Genomic DNA, 24,759 nt, shown 5'->3' on the forward strand with positions numbered 1-24,759 from the left:
CCTGTTTCTAATGAATTGCTAACTTTAAGAACGATAAATAGAAAGTAAGTTATGTCACCGTGTACCTCTTGATGCCCCATATACTATTTTCAGGCCCACCTTGAACCCAGTGCATTCGAAGAGAGGAGGACTGACGGGTGGCGAAAGCTCAAGCCGAATGCAGTCCTAACTTTGTTTTCCTTCAGTCGTAAAGATGCACACTGTCGTAAGTCCTATTTTTTGTATGTCTGTGTTGTGCAGTCAGCAATTTATGTTCACACTACTGCATGTTTAGGAAGTTGCACTTGTGAAAATGGTGTGTTTCATTATTTATTTATTTTATTATTTTATCTGGAATCCATGCCTGTGGTTTCTTATCCTGGCATATATGTGCTCTGTTTCTTGTATTGTTTTGTTGTACAGTCCCAGATTTTTTTGTTTACTACTACATATTTTGGTTCGTTTAGGTGTGTGGCACTTTCTTTGTGGAATGTGTGTTTGGTTGTGTGTGATTGATACTTTTGGATTTTGTGTGTGTTTTATTTCTGGCTTTTCCTCTACAAGCATCTATAGGTCCTGTTTCTTGTATATATCAAGCTGTTGTGTCGAATAAATCCCAGTGTTGTTTGAGATCTCTACGTTCTCCGCCTTTTTTATTTCCATTTTTTTAATATCGGGTCTTGATCATTAAATCTTACGCATGTCTGTACAATACTCTAAATTTTAATTAATGCCCATATCTTCAAAATGTCAAGTGAACAAGTTGTTGTAATGAATCCTGTACGAGTGCACCACACAACGATGTCCATCCTCTCCACTTTAAATTTGCTTTGTAAGACTTCACTATAAAATGTTCTTCAATATCGCTGTGTTGCAGGTGCTGATACTCTCTCTTGAGAATTACCTTCCATATGAGAACAGGGAAGCATGTATGTTAAATTGAATGCCTTTCTTATTTTAGTGCTCGGTACTATAAACGTATCTAATGTGACGTTACTTACATAAAGATATTTGTAAACTAAACGTACACCCATTGATTTCTGTCTGCATCAGTGCGTTTTAAGAGAACAGGTGAGCAAAAACATTGTTATAGGAAACAGGCCAGCAGACAAAATTTATAGATATCTACTGAGGTCGTTTAGGGGAATATAGGAGAAAAAACCTAAATCTGTCTGGATTTGTGCGTCCAATTCTGTGTGTACGCTGGTGCCTACAGGGCACCAGCGTGCAGAGAATAGGCGACCAAATATTTTTTTTTGAAAAGGTAAGTTGTGAGGTTAAATGAGCCACGGAAAAACGGAAATGTTTGCTTGTCAAATTACCTTTGAACCTTGTACAGTGGCCACCTGTTCAGGGTTTTTTCTTGCATCAAATGACCAATTGCAGTTTCATAGCTTTTGGAAGCACAACACGTCCAAATATACTCTAAATTGCAGCGATATTGGCTTAGTTTCGGTTTCTAAATTCGGCACCTTCCTATAAAAAAAGCGAACAAAAAACCTAGACAGTTCCTCATGGTATGGCTGTTCTTGTGGAGTTGTTATTTCAGCAGCTCTGAATGCTAACCGAGAACGTATCGCGACAACAATATCGGCGAATAAGAGGCGATAGAAAGCAGAACGTATACGCTCATATCTGCGGCTCGCTCGTTGGTCGCTTTCATTTTGTTCATTCGCTGAAAGGCCAAACACGGGTAGGTATTGCTGCAGATGATAACGAACATAGTTGGTATCAAATGTACTTGCCTAGATGTACCATCTCTAAGAACTGGACCAGAATGCGAGCGGCAGCCGACGGAACTTTAGCGAGCACATTCGCGTTATATGCGGACTAAATCGTAATTTTAAATGGGAAATCAAACGAATACTTGACTGAACGTCTGACGTTACGTGTCTTGAAGTGGTCACGCTGCATTTCACAGGTGAGAATGATCACTTAGTGCGTAGAGAGCTCACAAACGGCTGCATAAGTCCTGTTCCACATAGAGTCGACGGGCGAAGAAGGCGGCAATCCGCTAGCAGACAACAGAGTTGTCTTCACTCTGGGACGGCGCCAGCCAGCAACATTGAGGCACTCTAGCAGAGATGGAAGTGCTGCGCCATCTGTGCCAAATTGTGCCATGAACGAAACGTTTTCTACATCTTGCGCCAAAGTGCCATTTTTGCTAGGGATTGCGCCACACCTGCGGCGAAACTGGAGTAAAACAATATATATATATATATATATATATATATATATATATATATATATATATATATATATATTGTCACGAAGAAGACGACGATGAGCGTCTTTATCGGGCCGCTGGTGGTGGGGCTCGCTCCAGCGCGAGCTGGAGTAGGCAGTTCGATTAAAAGGACCGAGGCAACACTGTACCGAGGCTGAAACGGACCGCTCTTGCCCTTACCGCTCATTCACACTGGAAGCGGATCCGCGTTTGCAAAGCGGTTGCGAACGCGGTTGTATAAAGATCCAGTACAATTGCACGCGCACTCGATGACATCAAGTGCGCGTGCAATTGTACTGGATCTTTATAGACGCTTTACACACGCGCCAGATTACACACGGCATTGCCGACCTTCTATTGCCTTACCGATATATCAAACCACTGAAGCGGGCTTTGGCGAGCCTCCACAAAGGCAAATGCTGGGGAAAAAGACACCGTCGTATCTAAAATGCCAGTAACCTGTCCTCCTCTGGTAATGATGGAGCAAAGTGAAACATATAAGACGAAACAAAAACTGAAGGGCGGTTATGGCGGCGCCCATGCACAGCTGCTGTAAAGCGTCTATACAACCGCGTTCGCAACCGCTTTGCGACGCGGATCCGCTTCCAGTGTGAATGAGCGGTTACTCTTGTTTCCATCGTTTCGTTTCTTTCTTCTTTAATGAGTCGACTTAAAAACAAACGATGGATGCACATCTGCAGAGGGTAAAAGTGCCGGCCGGTGCAGCAGATGTGGCAACGGGGGTGTCCTGTCAGGGACATTGTGCAAAGTGTGGGACCACCAGGGGCTCGAGGGTGAAGAGCTGCACCTGGCCCGACGAGTCCACGCTGGCAGACACCAGGGGCACCCCATCCCCCAGCGAGCTGCGCACGAGGTCGCGCAGCGTGGGCACCCTTTCGTCCCACCTGACCATGGCCACCCTGTATTCAGGCAGTCTGGGGCAGGTCTTGCGGAAGCCCACTGCCACAAGGTACACGTCGAGCGTCCTCGCCTGCGGCACCCTCAGGTGCCGGCAGGACTTGACCAGGTCCACCTCTTGCACCAGCGACAGCTGGGACACGATGCCGCCCAAGGAGAGGTGCCGCGAGGGAAACACCAGGGGCTTGATGGGGCCCCTCCACAGGAGGACCCCTTCCCCTCCGAGCAGGGCGCGCGTCTGCTGTGCCCCGGCCAGGCCCCCCTTGAGCTGGGACCAGGGGTGGGCAGAGCCCTGGGGGAGGCGAAGCAGAGCGCTCCGGTAGCCGTCGTCCTGGGGGGCCGGTCGGTGGCCCCTGTGGGGCATCTGGAACGGGGTCTGGCCTCTGGAACAGGGTCTGGCGGGTCTGAGACGCTTGCTTTTTTTGGACACACCGACGGCTGGATCGGGCACGGAAGAGTTCAACTGGGCGGCGCCCGTCTTGGCCTGTTTGACTGGGATCACTTGCACCACGTTTTGGTTCGAATCGTTGTCTTCGAGACAGACCACGTCGTCGTCGTCGTCGTCGCTGTCTTCGGCGGAGGAGCCGAGCGGCGAACTCTGGGCCTCGGGCGAAGGTTCGGGAGGCGGCTTTGGGGTCGTGCGGGGGAGTAGGACCACGTAGCCAGCCCCGAGGAGGTGCGCGTAGACGCGGTACTGGTCCACATCGTCCCTGCCGTCCAGGAACAGTTCGTGGGCCTCCGGAAGGCTGACCGGAACGCCATCCCGCTTCAGCGTCAGCTGGCCCGACAGGACGAGAAACAAAGTCTCGAGGGGATGCAGCAGCGTCTGTCTCCCTACTGCCCGTCCCATGAAGCTGAGGAAGTGACCCTTGTGTCTGGTGAGCACAATCTTCTCCTCGTGCCACGTTGCTTCACCCACGTCTGCCAACTTGTAAGCTCCGACGCAAGCGACAGCCTGCGCCCGCTCCTCCGTCAGGGCTTACAGTTGAGTAGCTTCCGCTTCGGGGTCCTTCGAAGCCAGGAGCTTCTGTCCCGACCGAGTCCAAGCTTCGGGCTCTCGGATGCACGGAGCGCGGAAGATGTCGCCGCCGCTTGGCAGTCGGAAGCAATGGTCGCCATCTTCTTGACCGGTGTCGTCCGCGTTTGTGTCACTGCCTTGACTGGCCGGTCTTGATTCGTAGGAACCGCCGTATCCATGCAAACAGCGTCGTCGGCGGCCGTCGTAGGCGTAGCTCAGTGGTAGAGCGTCCGCTTCCTCAACGGGAGGTGGTGAATTCGATCCCCCACCGGCGGGCACCCACCGTCACCACACAATGGGTACAGACGTTTCCCCGACCTGGCGCTCTGTTTGCAGGGGTTCCTAAGCGTCTGGGAGAAGCTCCGTGGACTCCGCAATTAAGGTTAGCTGTCGTTCCCAGGAAGGAGGATTAGCCTAATGTCGAGTAGGGTGCCTACATGCCTGTCTGTCTGAGGGTGAAGACATTCATTGTTGCCCTGAATGTGCCAGCGCGTGACGCTCTCGCGCACTCGGAGCGTGACTTGGACGGTAAAATGGCGTCTATGTAATAGCCAAAGCTACGCGCTCGAGCTGAGTGACACCAGGTTCCGTGCTCTTCAAAATGCATAAAAAGCGATTTGGCGGAAAAATGGCTGAGATGTCACCACTCAAGCACCGTGCACTCAAGCAAACGCGCGTGTGTATGAAGGCACTCTAGTGTCAAGGTGAAAGACGGCCATCGTCGTCTTCTTCGTAACAATATATATATTGTTAGTAGACCCCAATATTCAGAGTAGGATGAATGAAGAATGGTACAAATATGAATTTCACAAGGTCTCTACTTGACGTATAGTTTGTTGAATCTTAGGCCAGAACACAGACGAAGTCTCGAACCCACACTGAAAGGGCTCACGGGACATTTGATGTACTTGATTGATTTAGCAGATGAAAGAACACGTAGAAGATAAACGAAGGACATGCTGTCGCGCTTTGACGCTGCTTAGTTGGTCTCATTGACAGGTAGCGTCGGCTGGGCTTTGAATTAAGGTGAAACGAGTTATTGAGATTGCTCGTCAACCGCGCTGGTTGATCGCGGACATGGTCTAAATTTTCAGGCGATGTTGGCCATGTCAGGAGCTAAAAATCGCGAGAAAGCATTTCAAAATAGAAGGTCTTGCACTATTAATGCGTTTCTTCGATTATTATGTCTGCCGCATGCCCCCGTGCCACCTCTCACTAGCGCGCGTGTGCGAGCTTTACCGCTTTTCACCGGAGTGCTAGGAGCAGCGGCTGACGTGGGGGAGCGGCTGGGTTAGCGCGCTAGGAAATTATGCTCTGTACTATATTACAGTTCTACCTTCTTTGGTATTTATTGTAGGTTTATCTACATAAAAAAAAAAAAAAAAAAAATCAGTGACGAGAAAGAGAAAAAAAAAATCGCGCGTTTATATTTGAATACATACGGCAGTCAAGGCAGTTCCCGTGCTGTTGTGGATCGGAAGAGCAGCGCGCACTTTGACTTCACTCTGGTTCCAACGCCGCTAAAGAGCAGTATCACTTTTAAAGCGCACCTGTAGGTTTTCACAACATTTGCAGGTGGTTTTTTTTCAGTTTATAATATTAAAGCCTTGAGTTTGGTAGGTTCATGAAACTTGGGAAAAGCATTTTTATTAGTAGACGTGTTAGCTAATATACTGTTTTTTTCTGGCACTTTACAGAAATTTCATGTACAGGCTAAATAAACTACCGGGTGTAAAAGTGGGAGCGCGAGAGGCTTTATTCGAACTGAACTGTTTCGCTATGATTAGTTTTTTGTCCATTTTTTAGTACCCATTGTAAATGGAACCTACTCTGTCCAGAGCCTTATTTGTAAAAAGAAGGCTATGTGTTCCTTTTGCGCCCTATCTACTCTTGTTACAAAAGGTTATAAGAAAGATGCTTCAGTATCGAAGAGGAACCCTCAATTATTATCAAAGATAAACTCGTTTAGCAATGTAGTAAATGTTTTAATTTCCAAGTGATGTTTCAAAAGCGTCAATGGTTGCTCTAGTCGATTATTTGCCTGCTACAGAACCTGCTACAAAAGGTCAAATGCCTCTTCCATTACTAATGATGACGCAGGAGCAATGTTGCCCGCTGCAGGCAAGGTTTTGATTTCGGTTTATGGTAAGCCTTAAATGAAGATTGAGCGAAACATATGACACTTTTTTTTAAAGAAATGATGCAGAACCGTTTATTATTATTTTGGTATATATAATAAACCGTTAATTCATTCATTTAAGTGCGTGGTCGAATTACGAGTGCATGTAGCATGCCACTCGAAGGCATGGGGCCTTGTTTTTTATTTTACATTTCTCTTTTGGAACGTTCCAGACGAATCTCGGAACTTTTCGCTGGTTATTGTCCAGATTGTTCTCGAAGCATCACTTGGATACAAGAAGCCGTGGCTGGCAGAATCATGGGAGTTGCCCTTTTCGTCGTCCACGCAAAATTACTGCAACCTTTTTGTTTTAATTTGTAGGCACAAGTGCGCCCGCCAGACTAAACAGGTATTTGGAGTTTTACATTGAACGACCATTTCTTATTCAGGTAAATATGAGAAACTAGAGCCATTGGTTTATTTTCCCGGTGTCGCATTCAAAACACGCCCGTCTTTACTATTAATCCAAACGAGCGGTGTGTGCACATAGGAAAGGACCGATAAAAGAAAACTGGGGCTTCCACATTCACAACAAGTGCGTAATAGCGTTTGTCCTGTATACTCCTTGTCCTTGTCTTTTTTGCGCTATCTTATACGTTTCACTAAGCGTAATTATATCATAGTGTCGAAAAAAAAAAATGAAGGTGGAGCTGTTTCTGCCAGTTAATGCTCAAAGTTCCTACTATGCAGACTTGCGCCAATCTCAAATATTCTACTCAAGATGCTGTACTTCAATAAGATTTGGTAGTACTAATTCGGTATCTTGCAAATACACTTGATCAAGGGCATTTGCTACTCTGTCTTAATTACATTTCTCAGTATGTTGCACTCATTATCTCAAATAGATTTTTCAATCCTTAAAAAAAAAAAAAAATTGTTGCGGGAATATTTTAGGGGACTAAGAATCTGCTCACTCCAGCGCAATGTTGAAGCAATTGCAAACTTGAAACGGAAGCGATCGAATACTAAACAGGAACCAAGCTAGGACCAAAGATGCAGGCTCAAAATGCCCCCCCCCCCCCCCCAAAAAAAAAAAAAAAAAAAAATAGGAGGAAATGTTAAAAGGATTAAAAAAATCAAGCGTTTGTTTATTTCTTTACGTTTGCCTCTGCTATGATAAAAACCGCGATAGCCCGACCGGGACCCGACGCTTTCATGAGGACAGGGATTGCAACAAGGCAAGAAACAATCTACCATCAGAATGAGCCCCAAAATGCAAACAAAGAGTCTCCCAAAGTTGCACGCCTTTCTGAACAGGCTCCCAGAGCTCAGTATGAGGAAAATAATGAAGAAATCGACAACCGCGAGAGTGACAGCAGTGGTTCTTTCCCGAGTTCCTTTCTTTATGAAGTTTTGTCATCTCAAGATGCGGCGTTTGGGTGGGGTACGCAGCTTCGAGAAGGCGTGGCATGCGGAAGGCCTACTTTACGTGATTGGTCGCGGCGGTTAGTAGAACGGTGGGTCCGATTTGTGCATTATAAAACCACCAGAAGATATGGTTTTCAACGGGGTGAGTGTAAGTAGAGTGACCACCTTTTGCTTATTTGTTTTAAAATATCTTGTAACATGCACCAGTGATGTTTCTCCTTGTACTGAATTTACATAGAATATCACTGCGATTTCGTTTCGTTTACTTTTGTTGCTTGCAAATAAAGCATTCTAGTGTTACTAAAGTCGATGCAAATTACGTAGTGAAGAACCACCGAGAGTAATTGATTTTAATTTCTAAGTATTTGTAGTCTACTGAAAATAATTTTCAGGAAATGTATCTTAAATAGAGCCCTATTTACTTTATGAAGCAGGCATTTAGTAACGTATCTAAAATACTTTTGTCGAGTGTCTTGTCCAACGCTACATGTTACAGCGAGAAGCTGGACGATCCCTGGAGCGAAGCGTTCTTTCCCAAGGACCAGCGATGAAAACCTAAAATAAATGCGGAACACTGTAAGCTACTCAAGCTACCTTGAGATATTGACGAGCTTCAGGCGGTTCTTTAATATTGCCCGCGAGGATACATTTTCTGTAAATCATTTTTGGCAAGTGAATACGTGACCTTTGATCGTACGAGTAATCGGTTGATCGGTCTAATGTCGAGCTTGATAGAACTGTTGGAGTATTGCGAAAGTGTAAATATACATTACACATTTGGGGAAACACAGCTGCTGGGAATATTAAAGTCAATTCATATAATTTATTTTTTCTATTCATTCAACGCTATTGCCTGAAAGTAGAAGCAGAGGAAATAGCAGATAGTGGGTGCACATTTTTACTGATGTCTAGTGGCCAGCTACTAATTAATATTTAAGTAATTGAAAAGTGTGGTACACGTTGTTTACCTAGAAATGTTTATTTAATACAAATATTAACACTGGACTAAAAGGAACAACAACGCCGGTGCTTTACTGACCCCTCATCTCCCTTGGCATGGGCAGTAGAAACACGGGAAGGAAACACAACGCTAATAAGAAGAAATGACCTCCAGCAGGAAGATAAGCAGTCAATCTAGTATACCTCACACAAAAATGTTAAGTGTATCATAACAAAGTTTTAAAGCAAGACTGATATGGTGTCAGTTTTTACGCTGGTTGGTAGAGGTATTTTATACTTTGACCTGCATTTTGGTTGAAATAGAGGAAGTTTAAGTTTGCGTAATTTGCAAACATGGCGCCTCAGATGAGCAAAAGTCTCGTCAGTGATTGAATTCTAGGTGATGCGTTTGACAGCGATAAAGAGGATGGCCGTGACAACCGATTAATCGGTTAAGAATGTAGTCGGTGATTCATGAATTAAATAATCCGTAGGTTAATCGATCAATTATGCATCCATATATCACCCTAACGCGTATATTAAATTGTTACTTTAACTGCCATTAGAGCTTGTAGTAAAAAAAAAGTTAGGATTTTTAAGGAGCGTTACTAGTTTCTTCCATTGTATCGTGAATTTGGGATACTTATATGTGCATTTCAGATCAATTATTTTATGCATTATCAAGACTTGCGCGATTCAGACGCAGAGAAAGCATAACATTTTTTTTAATATAAATACGTTTTTTCAGGGTTGTTTTGCGGAGCGTGTGAACTATTCACACAATGTGATTGTTTTTCCTTGTTATGCCAACGAGTATAAATACGTAAAGCACAAAAAGAAAAAAAAAAAAAGAAAAAAAGAAGAAATCAAGAGTTTTGTTGTATTCTAAACGTCGTTGGGGGTCTGTTTCTTTGGCGCGCTGAACAAACGTGTGCGACTGCAAGGACTGCCATTTAAGCGTTTTTCAACGGGACAACAGACACGCGGGTGCTGTCGGGAATCCTCTTCCAACGTTCCATTGGTTCAGTCGCCCCTGCGCGCACGTGCGCAAACATCGCAGTGTCGCGATGCTGCCTAATTGCGCGCGCTCGGTTGTTGACTCGCGCAGACTTGCCCCGCAACAGCCTCGCTAATTTTGAGGCGAAGCAGGATAGGGCTGCGCTCGCCCGATTAGCTTGTTACAGTTTGGGCGCCGTGCTCTATTAGTACGGCGGCGAATCAATAAAGGCTTATGAGATCCCGCGACACTTTACGCGACGCGATCTCTGGCCGTCCTCGAAAATGAGCCGTATCAAATGGCGGCGTGCAAACCCGAGCCCCGGTCGCAGCAAACCTCCGCGTTCTCTGCGCGCGCGCGCGCGGAAACGCTCCTGAGGTACCCGAGAATCGAGCGCTCTAATACGCACCAGAAGCTCTTTAATTCCGGTTCCCCTCGCGCGCCTCTTGTCGTTCTAGCCCAATTTAATTGAACTTTGGATGCAGATTTGGAAGCATGGGAACGCCGATATTAGAAGCACGCCGCGCAGATCTGTTCCGGGGTCGAGGGGCCGCCGAGAAAAAAGAAAAACAAGAAGGAAAACAGGGCCGAAAAGAAGAGGAGTCCCAAATTAAAAGCGGCGTCAAGTCTGCGAAAAGATATTGCTCGTGGCGGAAGGGACACCGCTGGGCGGTATTGGGGCTGGACGGCCAAAGCGACAACATTTTACGGCGGGAAAATAATCCAGCGAAAAGGCACGGTATGTACGACGAAGGGTCATTGACCGTTTGCCCCCTATTTTCGGCCGCCGTAATTTGCCGCTGTTTAAATCCGAGCGCTTCAAATGAGCGCTATGTTTGGAGTGGAGACACGGAATAGGGGCATGCTGCATGAAGCGTAAGTTTCTTTTACTTTTTCTTTTTTTACGCGTCGGTCGAGAGCATATAGGCTTTGGTATGCGCCCACTTGGGCTGCTGACTTTTCTTCGGGCTTGGAAAGGAATGCAAGCGAAGATCTTTCTTTTGACTTTTGCGACGCGTGGCGGGAGAACATATTGTGCCGTAGAATCGTTAAAGCGAACTAAATGGAATTATACAAGACGGGGGAAAAAAAATCGAGGGCGCGTTCCTCGGGCACCAGAGAAAAAAAATTAGAGAAGAAATGCCAATGTAATGTAGAAGTATATATCTCGACTGATTTCAGTTGACTGACCTCACGTCCAAGATCAAATTCCGGTGATCCCGGGCTTCCTGCCAAGATTGCTTCGGCGTTTGACCTAGATTGAAAAACTGCGCTGACGTAACAGCTTTGCGCCCGTGGTCGCGTCATTGATTCTCTCGTTTTGTTGACTGTCGTCGCCGGTTTGATCGAGTTTGACTGATATTATTTGCTGCTACGCCGGGGTAGTTTGAGAGGTTTTGACCCTGACAAGAGGGTACTTTGGGGGAGAGTTACGAACGTAAACAGTTCGCTGAACACAAAACGTACTAACCGACCGCAATCAGCTTAAAGCCCGATACCTGCGTGGCAAAAGGTCCGACAGGTTGTGTGCTGTAACTCAAACCGAAAAGAAAAATAATAAGTAACGGCTCGGGTGCCGACACCGTTATAATTATAAAATTAGTCTCGTTTCGTGTATTTTTTTTGGAAAGGGGGAAAGGGGGGGGGGGGGGGGGGGAGTCTAGTTTTCAAGCATTGGTTACCGGTTTAGCGTTCTCTCAAAATTGTACTTCGGGATTAAAAACAGCGCAAAACACGAAGGACCAGGCGAAGAAGTAACACGGATGCAGCGCTGCCCGTGTTACTTCTTCGTCTGGTCCTTCGTCTTTCGCGCTGTTTTTAATCCCGAAGTATGTCGTACCAACTCGCCCAAGCCTCAACTTTAGCATCTCAAAATCGGTTTATTTCGGTTCGAGTACAACGCGTAAAATAGGCCCTTAACAAATTGCTCTACTACTCAGAGTTGCGCGTTAAGAAAGAAATAGAAGAACTGTACTTTTTTTTGCTTACATGTTTCACGAGATACTAAGCTTTTGTACTACAACGAATGGTGCGTTTGAAATTGTAAACAAGAAACTCCATTTCATCGATACACCGAAGGCTGAATGAATAGAACGCGCATCAATATTTATTTGGAACTCGCGAGCGAGATACGACATTATAATTTTTCTTAAAGATGCAGCTATTCGCGACTCCAGCAAAACGGATGGAACAAAGCGGGAAAACACTGAACTTTCCTGAAGATGTCCTTTCGCGATTTTCGCTCGTCTCTTGTGGCTTCTGTAATTACATGCTGCCGGTGGTTTGCTGGGTGGAAGAGTTGTACCGATGACTCTGTCGTTATTGTAGTTTCAGCTTGTTCCTAGGTTGCTCTGCACGCTACCTACGCAACCGCGTGAACCAGACATTCCGCGTTTATCAACGTTCATCAGCACCGTAGAAGGAGAGAGGCGGTCCTTTCATCGCTTCCTCGAAGAAGGTCAAGCCTCTGGAAGCTGGCTTATCTACACATCGCCGCAGGTTCGAAACATGGAGGATAAAAAGCGGGGCAAACCATTTCGAGTTCAGTTGCTCGCCTGCGGATGCCCCAGCGTAGTACGTTGAGCTGGCACATGGCGCGGCACGATCTGTTTTAGAGCGCCATATTTGCCCGATAGTGGCGTCTCCTATAGGTCGCTGAACTCGCAAATACTTCGTTTCACCCTAAGTCCAGACGCAGCCGACGCTACGAGCTAATGGGACCAATCAGACGGCGTCAAAAGCTCACCATCGGGGTGTTCCGGATGTTTCTGTACGCGTTCTGTGATCGCTGAACCAATCATAAACAAAAAGGGCCGAGTGATTTGTTCTTTTCACGCTGCTTGATTGGTCCAATCAGCTCGTAGAGTTGACTGCGTCTGGACTTAAGCTGAAACGAAGTGTAGGCAAATTATTTCGTGGAAATGACGAACGTAGTGCTGGCGTTAATTGAAGCAACAGCGAAAAGAAGTTGAGCCATTGGGTAACCCCAACTGAGAGATGAGCGAAGACAGTCATTGTAGCGGTGGCGTTATCTGCGTTGCCAAATGAAACTCACCAAAGTCCCGAAGCGACCTTTTTCCCTTTCACTGGATTTCTTGAGAAGAAACAATCTTTCTTTTTATTTAATAATTATTCACTGCGTCAACACGATCACCATAAACGCGGAATATTTCAAATGAGTACATTCCAACACACTAACAAATTCCTGCGCGTCTTCTTACCCGCAAAACACTCAAAGAGCCAATATCTGCTATCTACGAAATCAGCTCAGCGAATGATGACGCGGAACATCCGTTTAGACCCAAAAACGAAGCCCGTGTTGTGATATTGCGCATTACAAGCATGACGTTTTGCATTGCGTAATGCCACAGCGCAGATTTCATTTTTAGGTCTAATCACGACAGTGATTAGACCTAAAATCTGGCGATTGTAATTAGACCACAATCGCCTCATCATTTGCTGAGCTGATTTAGCAGATGGAAGAGATTGGCTCTTGGAGTTTTTTGCCGGTAAGTAGACGAGCAGGCATTCCTTAGAGTTAGTATACGGAAAGAAAATTGAGACCTTCTAAATTCGGTTGCACACGCGAGTAGAAATTCAGAATTAATTTCCATTGATTCCTCGTCATCAGGTACGCCATATGATCAGTGAGACCGTGATTGAGGATGTGGCCGGGGAAATTGAAATCGAAAAAAAAAAAGTTATCAAACTTACTGTGTAATATACAGGCTCGACCAGACGTAAAATACTTCATCACACCTCGGCTTTCTTCCTGCTGCTGTTTCTGACTTGCTCGGTCCATTGGCTGCGCGTGGTCCATTCGGTTGAGTACAGCCGATGGTATCATGCGCAGCTGTTGGTAAATATTTTAAAACCCTCAATTATATTTGCAATATTATTGGGTCTTTAGTTGTTCTTCATGCGAGGAGACATATCGTTGTCCAGCACTCTGAATGAGAGTGAATGTTTTGTTCCTATGTCTTTGCTGAACAGCGAGGAGGTTGTTTGCACGTGTTACAGCTGGTAACTTTGGCGAGTGATTAATGTTCTCGCTGCGCTCAACCTTTATTTTGTCAAGGTTCACAGCTTCAAAAATGCCCTTTAATGTATTAAGTTGAAAAAAGTATTCTCATTATAGCTATCTAGTATTGATGCAACTCGGAAACCTACACTTGTTGAAAAACAAAATGTAAAAGCAAAGAGCGGTGCAAAAAAGCTCTACTCAGCGGTAGAAAACGTCTACTCCTAGTTTTGTTGCTTGAGTCTTTCAAATCGCCACAGAGCCAGAAAGGGCACTACCAGCGTCAATATTAATATAAAATTTGTTCTCCTGAGGTAAAAGAAGACATGTCAATAGAATGAATGCAAACGTCTCACAAACACTCTGCTTTTTCAGGGACTTGCTTTTAACCCATTCATGAAAATATTATGCGGGATAAATTCCCAGGTAGTTTTATATATACGTATATGGTATACCTAAAACAAAATGTAGTGGGTAGGCATACATCTGAAACCCGAGTTTAACAACAAAAATGAAAGTCAAACGCACACCAAGTTTAATCTGTTTTAGATTGCATGAACCGTGCCGTTTCAATTTCAGTAATTATTTGAACCGGTTTCAGCCGAGAATAAACTGTTCATTAATATGACATTTCAGGGCTCTTCCTCATTTAGACGTTTTATAGAATAAGCTGGAGTATATAGAATTTGTTCACCCAAAGTCTTCAACAATTGGCCAGTTCGTGCATCTGAACAAAATATATTTGGCATTTAAAAACAACGCCTCTTTTTTTTGTCATAATTTGTTTTTATAGTGATGAACGATTATAGAATGCATCTGGGTACCGGTCAATATTTCCCAGTTTCGGTTGCGCTTCCTGTTCGTCACCAAATCTAATACCAGTTCCGTTCTGGTTACTGTTAACGAAAAATTTACCTTCTTTATCGGTTTTCGTTTAGGGCTTCTGTTCTGGTTTGAGTTCGTGGTCGCATGACGCGTCGGACAGATGGTAAAACCCGACCGGGCACCGGCCAATCACGGCGTCATACGCGTTGCAGCTCCTTGGACATTTTGCAGTGCACGTGTTTCTGGTTTTAAACTGGGCATGTCCCTTTTCGCACTGACACATTTAAATGCCACCGTCCGGGGGTCGTTTCTTAAAAAGCTAAAAAGATGGTGCACCGACTCGTTCCCCTGTTGAAAGCGGGCACGAGGTTAAGTATCTCCGTATCAAGGCGCCATTATAATGGCGCCTCGGTACGGTGAAGGCGCTCTTCGCGCACTCACCTTATAACGTGAGTGCGCGAAGAGCGCCTTCACCTGCCAAAGTGCGGGCTCCTGTAGCTCCCTGATGGAGTGTGCGCCATGCTCTCTGTACTTTTTAACCCTGAATCGACCCCTTGCGTGCATAAAAGTATTCAAGGTGCCCTAAGGAGGTTTCTGAGATCACCTAAAGATGCCGATAACCGTGGGCTCTGTGGGCTCGGAACATCCCAGAAATCTCTAAATGGTGATGACGCCGCGGCCGAATTCTTTATTAAAAAAGCAATCAAAGATCGATATTATCTCCGGCGATGGGAGGAGCATTGTGCCGGCAGCCAGGACGGCATGGGACCAATGAAAACGCGGCATTTCGTTGAGATTGCAAACTCTGTTATTACAAAATGCGCATACTTTTGTAGATGATAGAAGCGAATAAAAGAGTAGTCGAAAAATGTAATGTTTCGCGGAGAGGGAACATAATACTGCAATAATCGTCTAAAAAACAACGCACTATTTTTTTTTAATTTTTTTCCGCGGGAGTGATTTGGTTTTTGTCAGCTATCGAGCGCGTACTCGCTGGGTTGAACCGTAGTCCGAGCTGTGTGGGTAACGAGCAACGAGCATTCGAGATATCATTCCGCGCGTGTGCCCGTGTGTAGACGTTGTAAAAGGAAATTAGGGGGGGGGGGGGGGGGGGAGTTGTGTGTGTGTTTATACAGCCTAGAATTCGGTCTGCCTCAACGGACGACGAGTCTCCCAGCTGTAGATGAGCAATTTAGCCAGTGCGGTACAACCGCTATAGCCTTGGGTCTTTAACGTGCACCACGCAGTTGTGATACACGACCGCACGCCGGTGCGATGCTCATCCAGATCGAAACGGGCAGAGGTGGGAATCGAACCCAGGATCCGCCACCGATCCCCCGAAAATAGGGGCAAATGAAAGCCAATAGAGAACGCGCACAGGGCGCATTTGTCACTGGCCTCATCACTCCTCAATTCCAGCGGTCGGTGGCGCGAGGACCCTTCGCTTGCTATTGGCTGACAGTGGTCCTGGTTTCGGAAACATCTTCCTCCCACCGCCGGAGATGGCCTCGGCGTGTTCCGATCTTTGATTTTTTGTTTTGTTTTGTTTTTTTGAATGGGAAAATCGGCCGCGTATCCTTATAATTTAGGGATTTCTAGGGTGCTTATGGGCCAACAGAGTCACGCTATCGCTATATTAGAGAGTTTTAGCAGATCGTTTTTTCGCCCCGATAACGATACCTCCTCTCCCCTCCGGCGGCCTTGGGCATGCATCGTATCGTTATCGGGTGCCGTTATCGGGGCCGAAAAGGCGATTTATTAAAACTCTCTATTTACGCGATCTCAGAAACCTCCTCAGGGCACCGCTAAAAGGATTTCTGGGGGAGCACGCGCTGCTCGTTCGGCTTAAATTTCAAATATTTGGGCTTGACACGGGTTGTCATCACGACTTAGGCAGTTTTTGTTTTGTTTCTGCGGGGAAAAGGGAGAGAGAGGGTGGTGTGCTAGGACGTTGGGTCGTTTGCTAGCCAACCCGTGCCACAAATCTTACTACGCCGTCCCATCTTGACGCTTGCCATCAGATTGCAAAGAACGTTTTCAAAAACGTTCGGCGCTCTTTGCCTCTTGGCACGGATACCTCGAAAGCGATGCGGTCGTTGCAGTGCGGCATGTGATGCCTTTGGCCGCAACTCGGTTTGGCACTCGGGCAGTTTCTACGATGTGGTTGGCCGACTTCCATAGTAAGCAGGGCTGAGGTACTCACGGCTGAGACAACGCGCGATTTGTGGGATCTTTTTCGAGATTTATCTACTTCTTGATGGGTTTATGACTGCAGCTGGATATTGTTTTTGGTCGATATACTCGAGGCGGCGCGTTAGCGGTACTTTACTTTGAATTACGGGGCGTCACCTAAATGGTGGGTCTGGAGTTTGGTGACTTAATTAAACAATTTACGAATCCAACAATTTGAGGTTTTTTCCCCTATTCTTCTACATTTGGTAAAAAAAAAAAAAAGATTGCGTAATTCGACCCCTTAATGCACGCTAGAGTGTGGCTAACTTCGTTCTTCTCCGACATTATGCGGCTGCATGTTACGACAATACTTCTTCGCAAATTGTTTTATATTAACGCAGCTCTATCCAATCGCTACGTCGCAACTATTTCGTCCTGGATGCAAGAGCACTTTATTGGCGTCACAACTATAAATTGACATTAATGACGTTAAAGGGGAATATTGGGCTGCAGGAGTCTCCCTTTCTATCTGCATCAGTTGACGACTCGACAGCCATTGGGCGGCCTTACTTACGTGGGGATTATTTAAAAACCCGCCGTACAACCCGAGGCATCCACCCCTCGATTTCCCATTCGTTTCCGGAAAGGAAGAAACCCATATTCCTTTTTGCGAGTATTAGCCAGATTTCTTTCGGGTCCGCTGTGTTTGGGTGTGGAGAGGAAAGATGGAATCCTGGGGCAGGTTTTCAGCGAAAACTCTGCCTTTTAACGTTTTGCAGTGACCTCTCTTGTTTGAACCCTCGCAAAATTCACTTTTCTACTTGACCCTTTTTGGTTAGTTCAAGGTTGGAACCGGAATAAAGGCGAGCGAACTATTCGTTTCTATGCGTGAAAGTGACCCAGAAGTGGAACGATCGCAAGAGCCGTCGGGCAGCCGTTGCTGGCTATAACAAGAATCAGGAAACCTTGCGTTCCTTCGCAGAGCGAACGTTTTAATCTCATGCTTATAACTTATTCCAAGTTAAGAAGCATATGCTTGTTTCGCTAACACCTTGATCGTTTGCGTTTGCGAGAATAATCTAGTATAGGTTTCGACACATTCCTTGATCGGGGTTGGATGTGTCCGTTCGTTTACGTTGGGTTTAAGCGGTAAACGTGTCGAACTTGTTTCATTTGCGTCGTTCACTTCGAACATATGATTGATTCAAGGTTTACATCGTGACAAATTAAAAAAAAAATAGCTGGTCACTCCCAAGATGAGTCCCCGTTTCTTGTGGCCTGTGCATCGAAGTTTATGAGCACTGCGGCGGTGCCCGTTGCCGCTTTTTCTCAGACAAAGCAGCGGGTCTCTTCGTCTGATAATTCCTCGATGAAATGTATAGTGAGGCAGCGTCTATCTTCGCGTTGCTTCGCCTTCCGGCGGAATAGCATGCTGTGCCTTGAGAGGAAACGAAAAAGAAGCAAGACTCTAACTCGTGTTTGTCTGTAAACAATTTCGAAGAAGGTATAATTTAGATCTGTAGTTAGTAAATATGTATGAACGCATAAAATGCTTTCATACACATTACTGTGTGTCCCCATTCCAAAATTTTGTCAATTTGTCCGTCCGTACATTTCCTTCCAGATTTAGTGGGCAAATTTACGTCACATGACCTTAACACAAATTCAGCTTCTTCTCTACATTTGGAGGGAAAATTTATGTCACGTGACCTGACGTGACGATACATATTTAGTTTCCCTGTTAAAATTAGCTAGAAAATTGACGTCATGGGACCTAAACACCCACTCAGCTTCCTGGCTAAATTTAGCGGATAATTAGACGTCACAATTTAGTTTCCCCACAAAATTTTTGCGGGGAAATCGGAGACACCGCGTACATTTCTCCTCGCCTTTCTGTTCCCGTTCCCGTTCTCACTTCCTCCCTCTTTCCATTCGTCTCTCCTCCCTCCTCATCGCCCACCTATTTCCAGTTATTTCCCCTCCCCCATCACTCTCTTCTCCATCCCAACCCACTCCCCTTCCTTCTCCCCATCCCTCTCCCCTACTTCATCCTACTTTTCCTTGCCTTCCTCTCCTTTCCTCTTCCGATCATCCTCCTCCCGCCGCCCTCCTTATTCTTCCCCTTCACCCCCCTCTCTTCCCATCTCTCATCTCCCTTCCACTGCCTATCGCTCTCTCCTCCCTAATGAATCCACTTCTATTCGCTCTCTCTTCCCACCTACCTTCCATTCCCTCCCTCCCCCACCACCTCCTCCCGCTCCTTCCTTCCCCTTGTCCCTCCCTCTCTTGCCTTTCCTCTCTCCTCCCTACCTAACTCCTCTTTCCTTCCTCCCTCCCCCTCCTCCTTCAGTGACCTAACGGTGCAACCAACGCGAGCAAGGCCCATCACATCAACCCTATGAAGTGCTATTGCACTTTCATTGCACACGACGGAGTGTCTGATCCAGGACCAGGCGATTTAAACGATAAGTGCTTCACTCATACAGACGACTATGTCTTCTAAATAAACGTGAACGATCGTTTTTCTGTATACTGTATTTCATGCATTGGTAGGGCTTTAAAGATAAAGGTCACTACCATTTTTTTTACCCTTTTTTACTTTATTCGGAATGCGTTTTCTACCGATTTGGACTTGTTCGCTTTCAATTAAAGGTTTAAGCGCCGTAAGCAGTGTGAGAGTGCAGGCGAGCTGGTAATTAATCGAAATCTTGTAAACCCTGAGATGGGGAACGATAAAAAAACGGACGAACACAACAAAATCTCAAAGGCAGCTGCGTTTGATCGTTCCCCATCTCAGGGTTTACAAGATGTCGTTTAAGCGCCGTTCACACATGTGCGACCGAGTAAGACCGAGAGAGACCAGACCGGTTTGTAAGCCTCTTGCGACGTCTTAGGACCTGCTCCGCTGCAGCGCACCCGGTCCTAAGACGTCGCAAGAGGCTTAAAAACCGGTCTGGTCTCTCTCGGTCCTACTCGGTCGCACATGTGTGAACGGCGCTTTATATAAAATGACTTGTTTTAACCATAGAGGGTTGACAAACAGAAGCACAGGACAGCACGAATCTCCAAACACAGCTGTGGTTTATTTCACAAAAAACAACCTGAAATGTACAACCAAGACAAAGAACCCGAGCATATCAAAAGAAGACGCGGATGACAACATTGACTACACGCGTACCCAACCAGGATACACGTATCCAAAGCAGTACACATGAAACCACAAGCCAAGACTCTGCAACAAGAAGATGCTACATTGCACCGTCCCACAAATAAGAACAACTGAGAACAGAGTCAAGGTGAACAACCTTGACTTTGTTGTTTGTATATGGAATATGTTGACTTGTTGTTTATTTGTTGACTATGTTGACAATTCGTGTTGTCCTTCTGTTTCCCCACTACCCAGGTTTAAAACAATGTCAGTTTTTAACCGGGTCGCCTGCATCCTTGCATTAACTTTATTTGTTAATTGAGCTGTTCATACTGTAGTCTGCAGAATGGGAATGGCAAGTTCATTGCTATTGATAAAGACCAGAAAAAAAGTATGTTTTTCTCGTGAAATACGCTTAGAGAGCTGAAAAAGAATCGGTTCTAACCTCTGGACTAATCTACAATGGCCGATCCCCTTTGCATTAACCTTATGATAGCTTCGTGCCCTTAACTGGGTGACTGAACCTCTGGCCGGTTCAATCACCGAGTTCCCAGCCTACCTGCCCAGCCCGAGGCACATATACGGTGGAGGGGAGAGTAGTGTTCCGAAGTAGCGTTAAGGTTTTGAGGTCACGAAAGTACGAATGAAATAAAATAAAAAGACGCATTAAGAGCAGCGGACTGCTTTGTGGATAAAAGAACGAGGAAAGTGACCGTGCCCTAATTGGGAGTGTGGCTCGTATTCCACTCTGACCGGGTCACGGTTTTATGGGCTGCTCACTGATAATGAGATGGCTGGCCACACCCTATTACCCCGAAGATGTCAATGACTGCGTAGGATGTCTGCTTTTTTTTTCCTCATTTGTTTTTACTTTAATTGCCTTAATGCCCCTCATATTTTGGGCTAGTCAAATGCGGGAGCTTAAGCTGTAATGCAGTTACAATGACCTAGGTTTTGACGCCTGACTTGAAGCTCTAAATGAGTTTTCGCTCGTCGATCTAACGAACGGTATGGTGGGAAAGAAGGCTTTCTCGTTGCGTGCAGATTGCTTGGCAGCGGTCGCCTCCTCGGTGACCGCGACTGCCATTACTATATAGTAACTGAAGGACGGTCCCAACCAGCCCGCGAAACGGTCTTGCGGGAACGTCCGGGAGTCGGAAGTGACGTCGCCTGTGACGTCAGCGGTGATGTTTTCCCAGTTCCGGATTCCGGACGGAATGCTGACAACATTGGACTTTTCCGGAGACGGAAATAAAAGCAATAAAAAGAGGTCTTAGACAGGGTTGCCCATTGTCTCCCCTGCTCTTTATTATATACCTCAGTGAGATGGAAAAAGGTTTAGAACGGTGCAACCTAGGTTTTGACCTGACTTACATGGAGGAAGGACATGAAGTAAATCAAGTATTGCCAGGGTTAATGTATGCAGACGACATTGTACTCGTATCAGAAAGTCGTGAGACAATACAGGAACTGATAAATATTTGCAGCAGGGAAGGGGACAATTTAGGAAGGAAGACGGTATCTAAAAGACCATGAAGATCTTATAATAAAGAAGGGGAAACGAGATTCGGCTATCATGAAACACGGGGCAATGTGGAACTATAATAGATATGAAGTTGTTAGGGGTGTATGGAAGGGAGTCATGGTGCGAGGACTGTCATTTGGGAATGCGATATTGTGTATGAGGTCAGAAATTCAGGCAGGTTTAGAGATACAGCAAAGGAGTGTGGGTAGGTTGGCATTGGGGGCACATGGGAATACACCAAATGAGGGAGTACAGGGGGATATGGGTTGGGCTAGTGTGCCTTCATGTGGGCATCTTTCGAGAGTAGAGAAGCGATCAGTAAAGTGAAATTTGAACAAAGACTAGCTGAAATCGAGGATACACGGTGGGCAGCGAAAGTGTAGAAGTATCTATATATGAAAAGTCTAAACACTAGGTGGACAAACCGAACCCCCAAGCTGAGATTTAAATACACTCAACGAGATGGAGCCGATTAGAGCATATCAGTAGAAAAGGGAGTAAAGGAACCAGAGAGGAAATTGTGGGAAGAGAGAATGCAGGGGAAATCAGTTTTAGCAATATACAGGGCTCAAAAACAAGAAATAAAGAAGGAACAGCTGTATGATAATTCAGTGGGGAGCTCTTTGCTGTTTGAGGCTAGAACGGGAGTGCTGCGAACGAAAACGTATAGGGCTAAATTTCAGGAAGTAGGCACTCTGTGTGACGTATGCAACCGCGAAAGGGAAACTGTAGAACATGTAATTTTAAGGTGCACGGGGCTTCGTCCCACCCTCTTGGGGGGGATGACTACGGATTTGGAGGGGGCACTGGGTTTTCCGGACATTGATGGACGAATGGATAGGGAAAGAATTGCGGTAACTAAGAGGAGATTGGAAGATTGGTGGAAGAGATCTAGGGAAGGATAAAAAAAATATAAAAATAGGCAATAAATTCAATTTAAAAGAGAGGGGGGTCTGTTATAACAAAATTCATACAAATTAAAAAAAAATAGTTGAAGGGATGACGAAATGTTAGGCTGGGTGGCGGAAGCTGCCGCCCGTTACAAAGGGTATAGCCATTACCATCCACCCATTCATCCGGAGGAGGCCGAATTTTCGCAGTAGCCAATACGGGGAAGGCGGTCCACCCTCCTCGCCCTCTTTGCAATCCTGGGAACCTAGGGGGAGTGTGCGTGCGCTTATCACTATTGCTTCTCGGGAATTATAAAAAAAAAATTTCAAGTAAATATATTCTCTGAAAGAGAGCAAAAAACTGATCCTAGATCAGCAAGTAAATTTCCCCCTAAACATTTTTTTAATAATCTTTATATGTAACAATACGATAATACCGAAACCAAAACTAACCTTGAACTTCACTGGTTCGCCATCTTCTTGTTACGTCATATGTTGTATAAACATCAGCACATGGGCAGCTTGAGACCGTTTTATCGCGGGTAGCGCCATTTTGAGAGCGAGAGAGAAAATGGGAAAGGGCTACCGGCGCTTTCCCCCTTTCTGGTTGTGTAGAAAGAGTGAAAGTCCCTGATGAGAGGCTTGGCCGGTGTTGGGTGTCTGCTGCGCCCCAACTTCGTTCGCGCTTTCTATTCTGTTTTAAACTCGCAAACTTAATTTGAGCCACGGGCTTCGATGGCAGCAGTCCCCCGGTCATCGGGACACCATTGCTCGGTCATAGGGTGCACGAATAACGACAGAAAGCGTCGAGTACTGTCCGAGGACCTCGTAGCTTGCATGGAATCCGGCAAGGCAAGTGCGGCTGCAATGTTAGCGCTTTCCGCATGAGTGGAAATGATGACCCATTCATCAATTTTTGCTTGCAATAGGCCTATTTCAATATAGCCGATTTTAGTAATGAACACGCGATACACGAAACGGGAACCTCAATTAACTTTTGTAAACACCCGGAGCTGCTACAGATCGTTTTGCTGCACTGCTTTTATCGTGCGTGTCCGTGTTCTTATATTTTCTTGTGGATGAACGACGAAGACGTTCTAGATGTACCTATATTGAACTGCAGAAAGCCTCAAAACAGCCACGAGTAATTTTACTATTTGATGCAATATTTGGAGTACTAACCTCCAATTTCTATCGCTGACACGTTCACTGCCGCTGTTCCCTCCGTCGCCGCACTGGCGGATGCCATGACTCGAACAAAGAAATGTGCACACTGGGCTCGAAAACGCAGATCGCAACACACGAGACGTACTCTGCAGCGACTGTCCAGCGCTTCAAAGCGCCCAATCAACGGAAACAACCCAAACAACCCACCAGCGGCACTCCAGGGAGCGCTTTTGCCGGCTCTCTGTTATCGCGCAGGAGATTGCGATTCAGGAAAACCGATAGAACTACCTTTTCAACAATTTCTAGCCTCACCCGGCGGCGGAAATGAGCCTTCAACTAAGTGTTGTAGATATTAAAATCGAGTCAGTCACCACTGAAAATTATCAATATTAAGATAAATTCAGTTCCAAAATTTTACAAGCTGAACCAGCAATTATCACGAGAAAACTGACACGCACCTTGCGAGCGTACCCCATGTTCATCGGCGGTACAGCGTTCCGTGCGCGCTCCATTCACAGAATGTTCAGAGCACAGTCGAGAGAATGGCGTTTAGGAAACGTCTTTTCGGTTTACGGACGCAATCCACTGCAGCCAAAACCGGGGTCATGTGGAAAGCGATGGAGCTTAAAGACATTGCAGCCGCTCTCGCCTTGCTGAATTCCTTGCAGGCTACGAAGGTCCTCGGACAGTATTCGACGCTTTCTGTCGTTATTCGTGCACCCAATGACCGAACAATGGTGTCCCGATGACCGGGGGACTGTTGCCATCGAAGCCCGTGGCTCTAATTAAGTTTGCGAGTTCAAAACAGAAAAGAAAGCGCGAACGAATGCGCGAACGAAGTTGGGGCACAACAGACACCCAACATCGGCGAAGCCTCTCATCCGGAACTTTCACTCTTTCTACACAACCAGAAAGGGGGAAAGCGCCGGTAGCCCTTTCCCCTTTTCTCTCTCGCCCTCTTTCAGTAAAACGGTCACTTCCGATGCCCTCCAGAGAAAAGGGGAAGAAGGAGCTCCCCTCTTATCAGGACCCTCTTTTGTGCCTCCCGGATTTGCACAGGCGTTGCTATTCTCCTCCTAGAAGATTATAGAAGATTAACCTGTCACTCAAAATTCTTACAAAAGCAGCTTCTCTCTCCTCCTCTTACATGGTGTTCAAAAGTATGCAATGTGACGTCGGTGCAAGGAGCCTATAGGCTCCTTGCACATGACGTCATTTCCGATACCCTCCAGAGAAGAAGGGAAGAAGGAGCTCCCCTCTTATCAGGACCCTCCTTTGTGCAACCCGGATTAGCACAGGCGTCGCTATTCACCTCCCAGAAGATTATAGAAGATTAACCTGTCACTCAAAATTCTTACAAAAGCAGCTTCCCTCTCCTCCTTTTAC

The 24,759-nt window shown here is 46.0% G+C and overlaps 1 pseudogene; it reads right to left on the reverse strand.

The window, feature by feature from the left end:
* Positions 1-2,957: 2,957 nt before the first annotated feature.
* LOC8036555 lies at positions 2,958-8,984 on the reverse strand (annotated as a pseudogene).
* Positions 8,985-24,759: the final 15,775 nt, after the last annotated feature.

The sequence above is a fragment of the Ixodes scapularis genome, unplaced genomic scaffold (assembly GCF_016920785.2).
Source record: "Ixodes scapularis isolate PalLabHiFi unplaced genomic scaffold, ASM1692078v2 PGA_scaffold9__187_contigs__length_104089568, whole genome shotgun sequence".
In the NCBI taxonomy this organism is placed as follows: Eukaryota; Metazoa; Arthropoda; class Arachnida; order Ixodida; family Ixodidae; genus Ixodes; species Ixodes scapularis.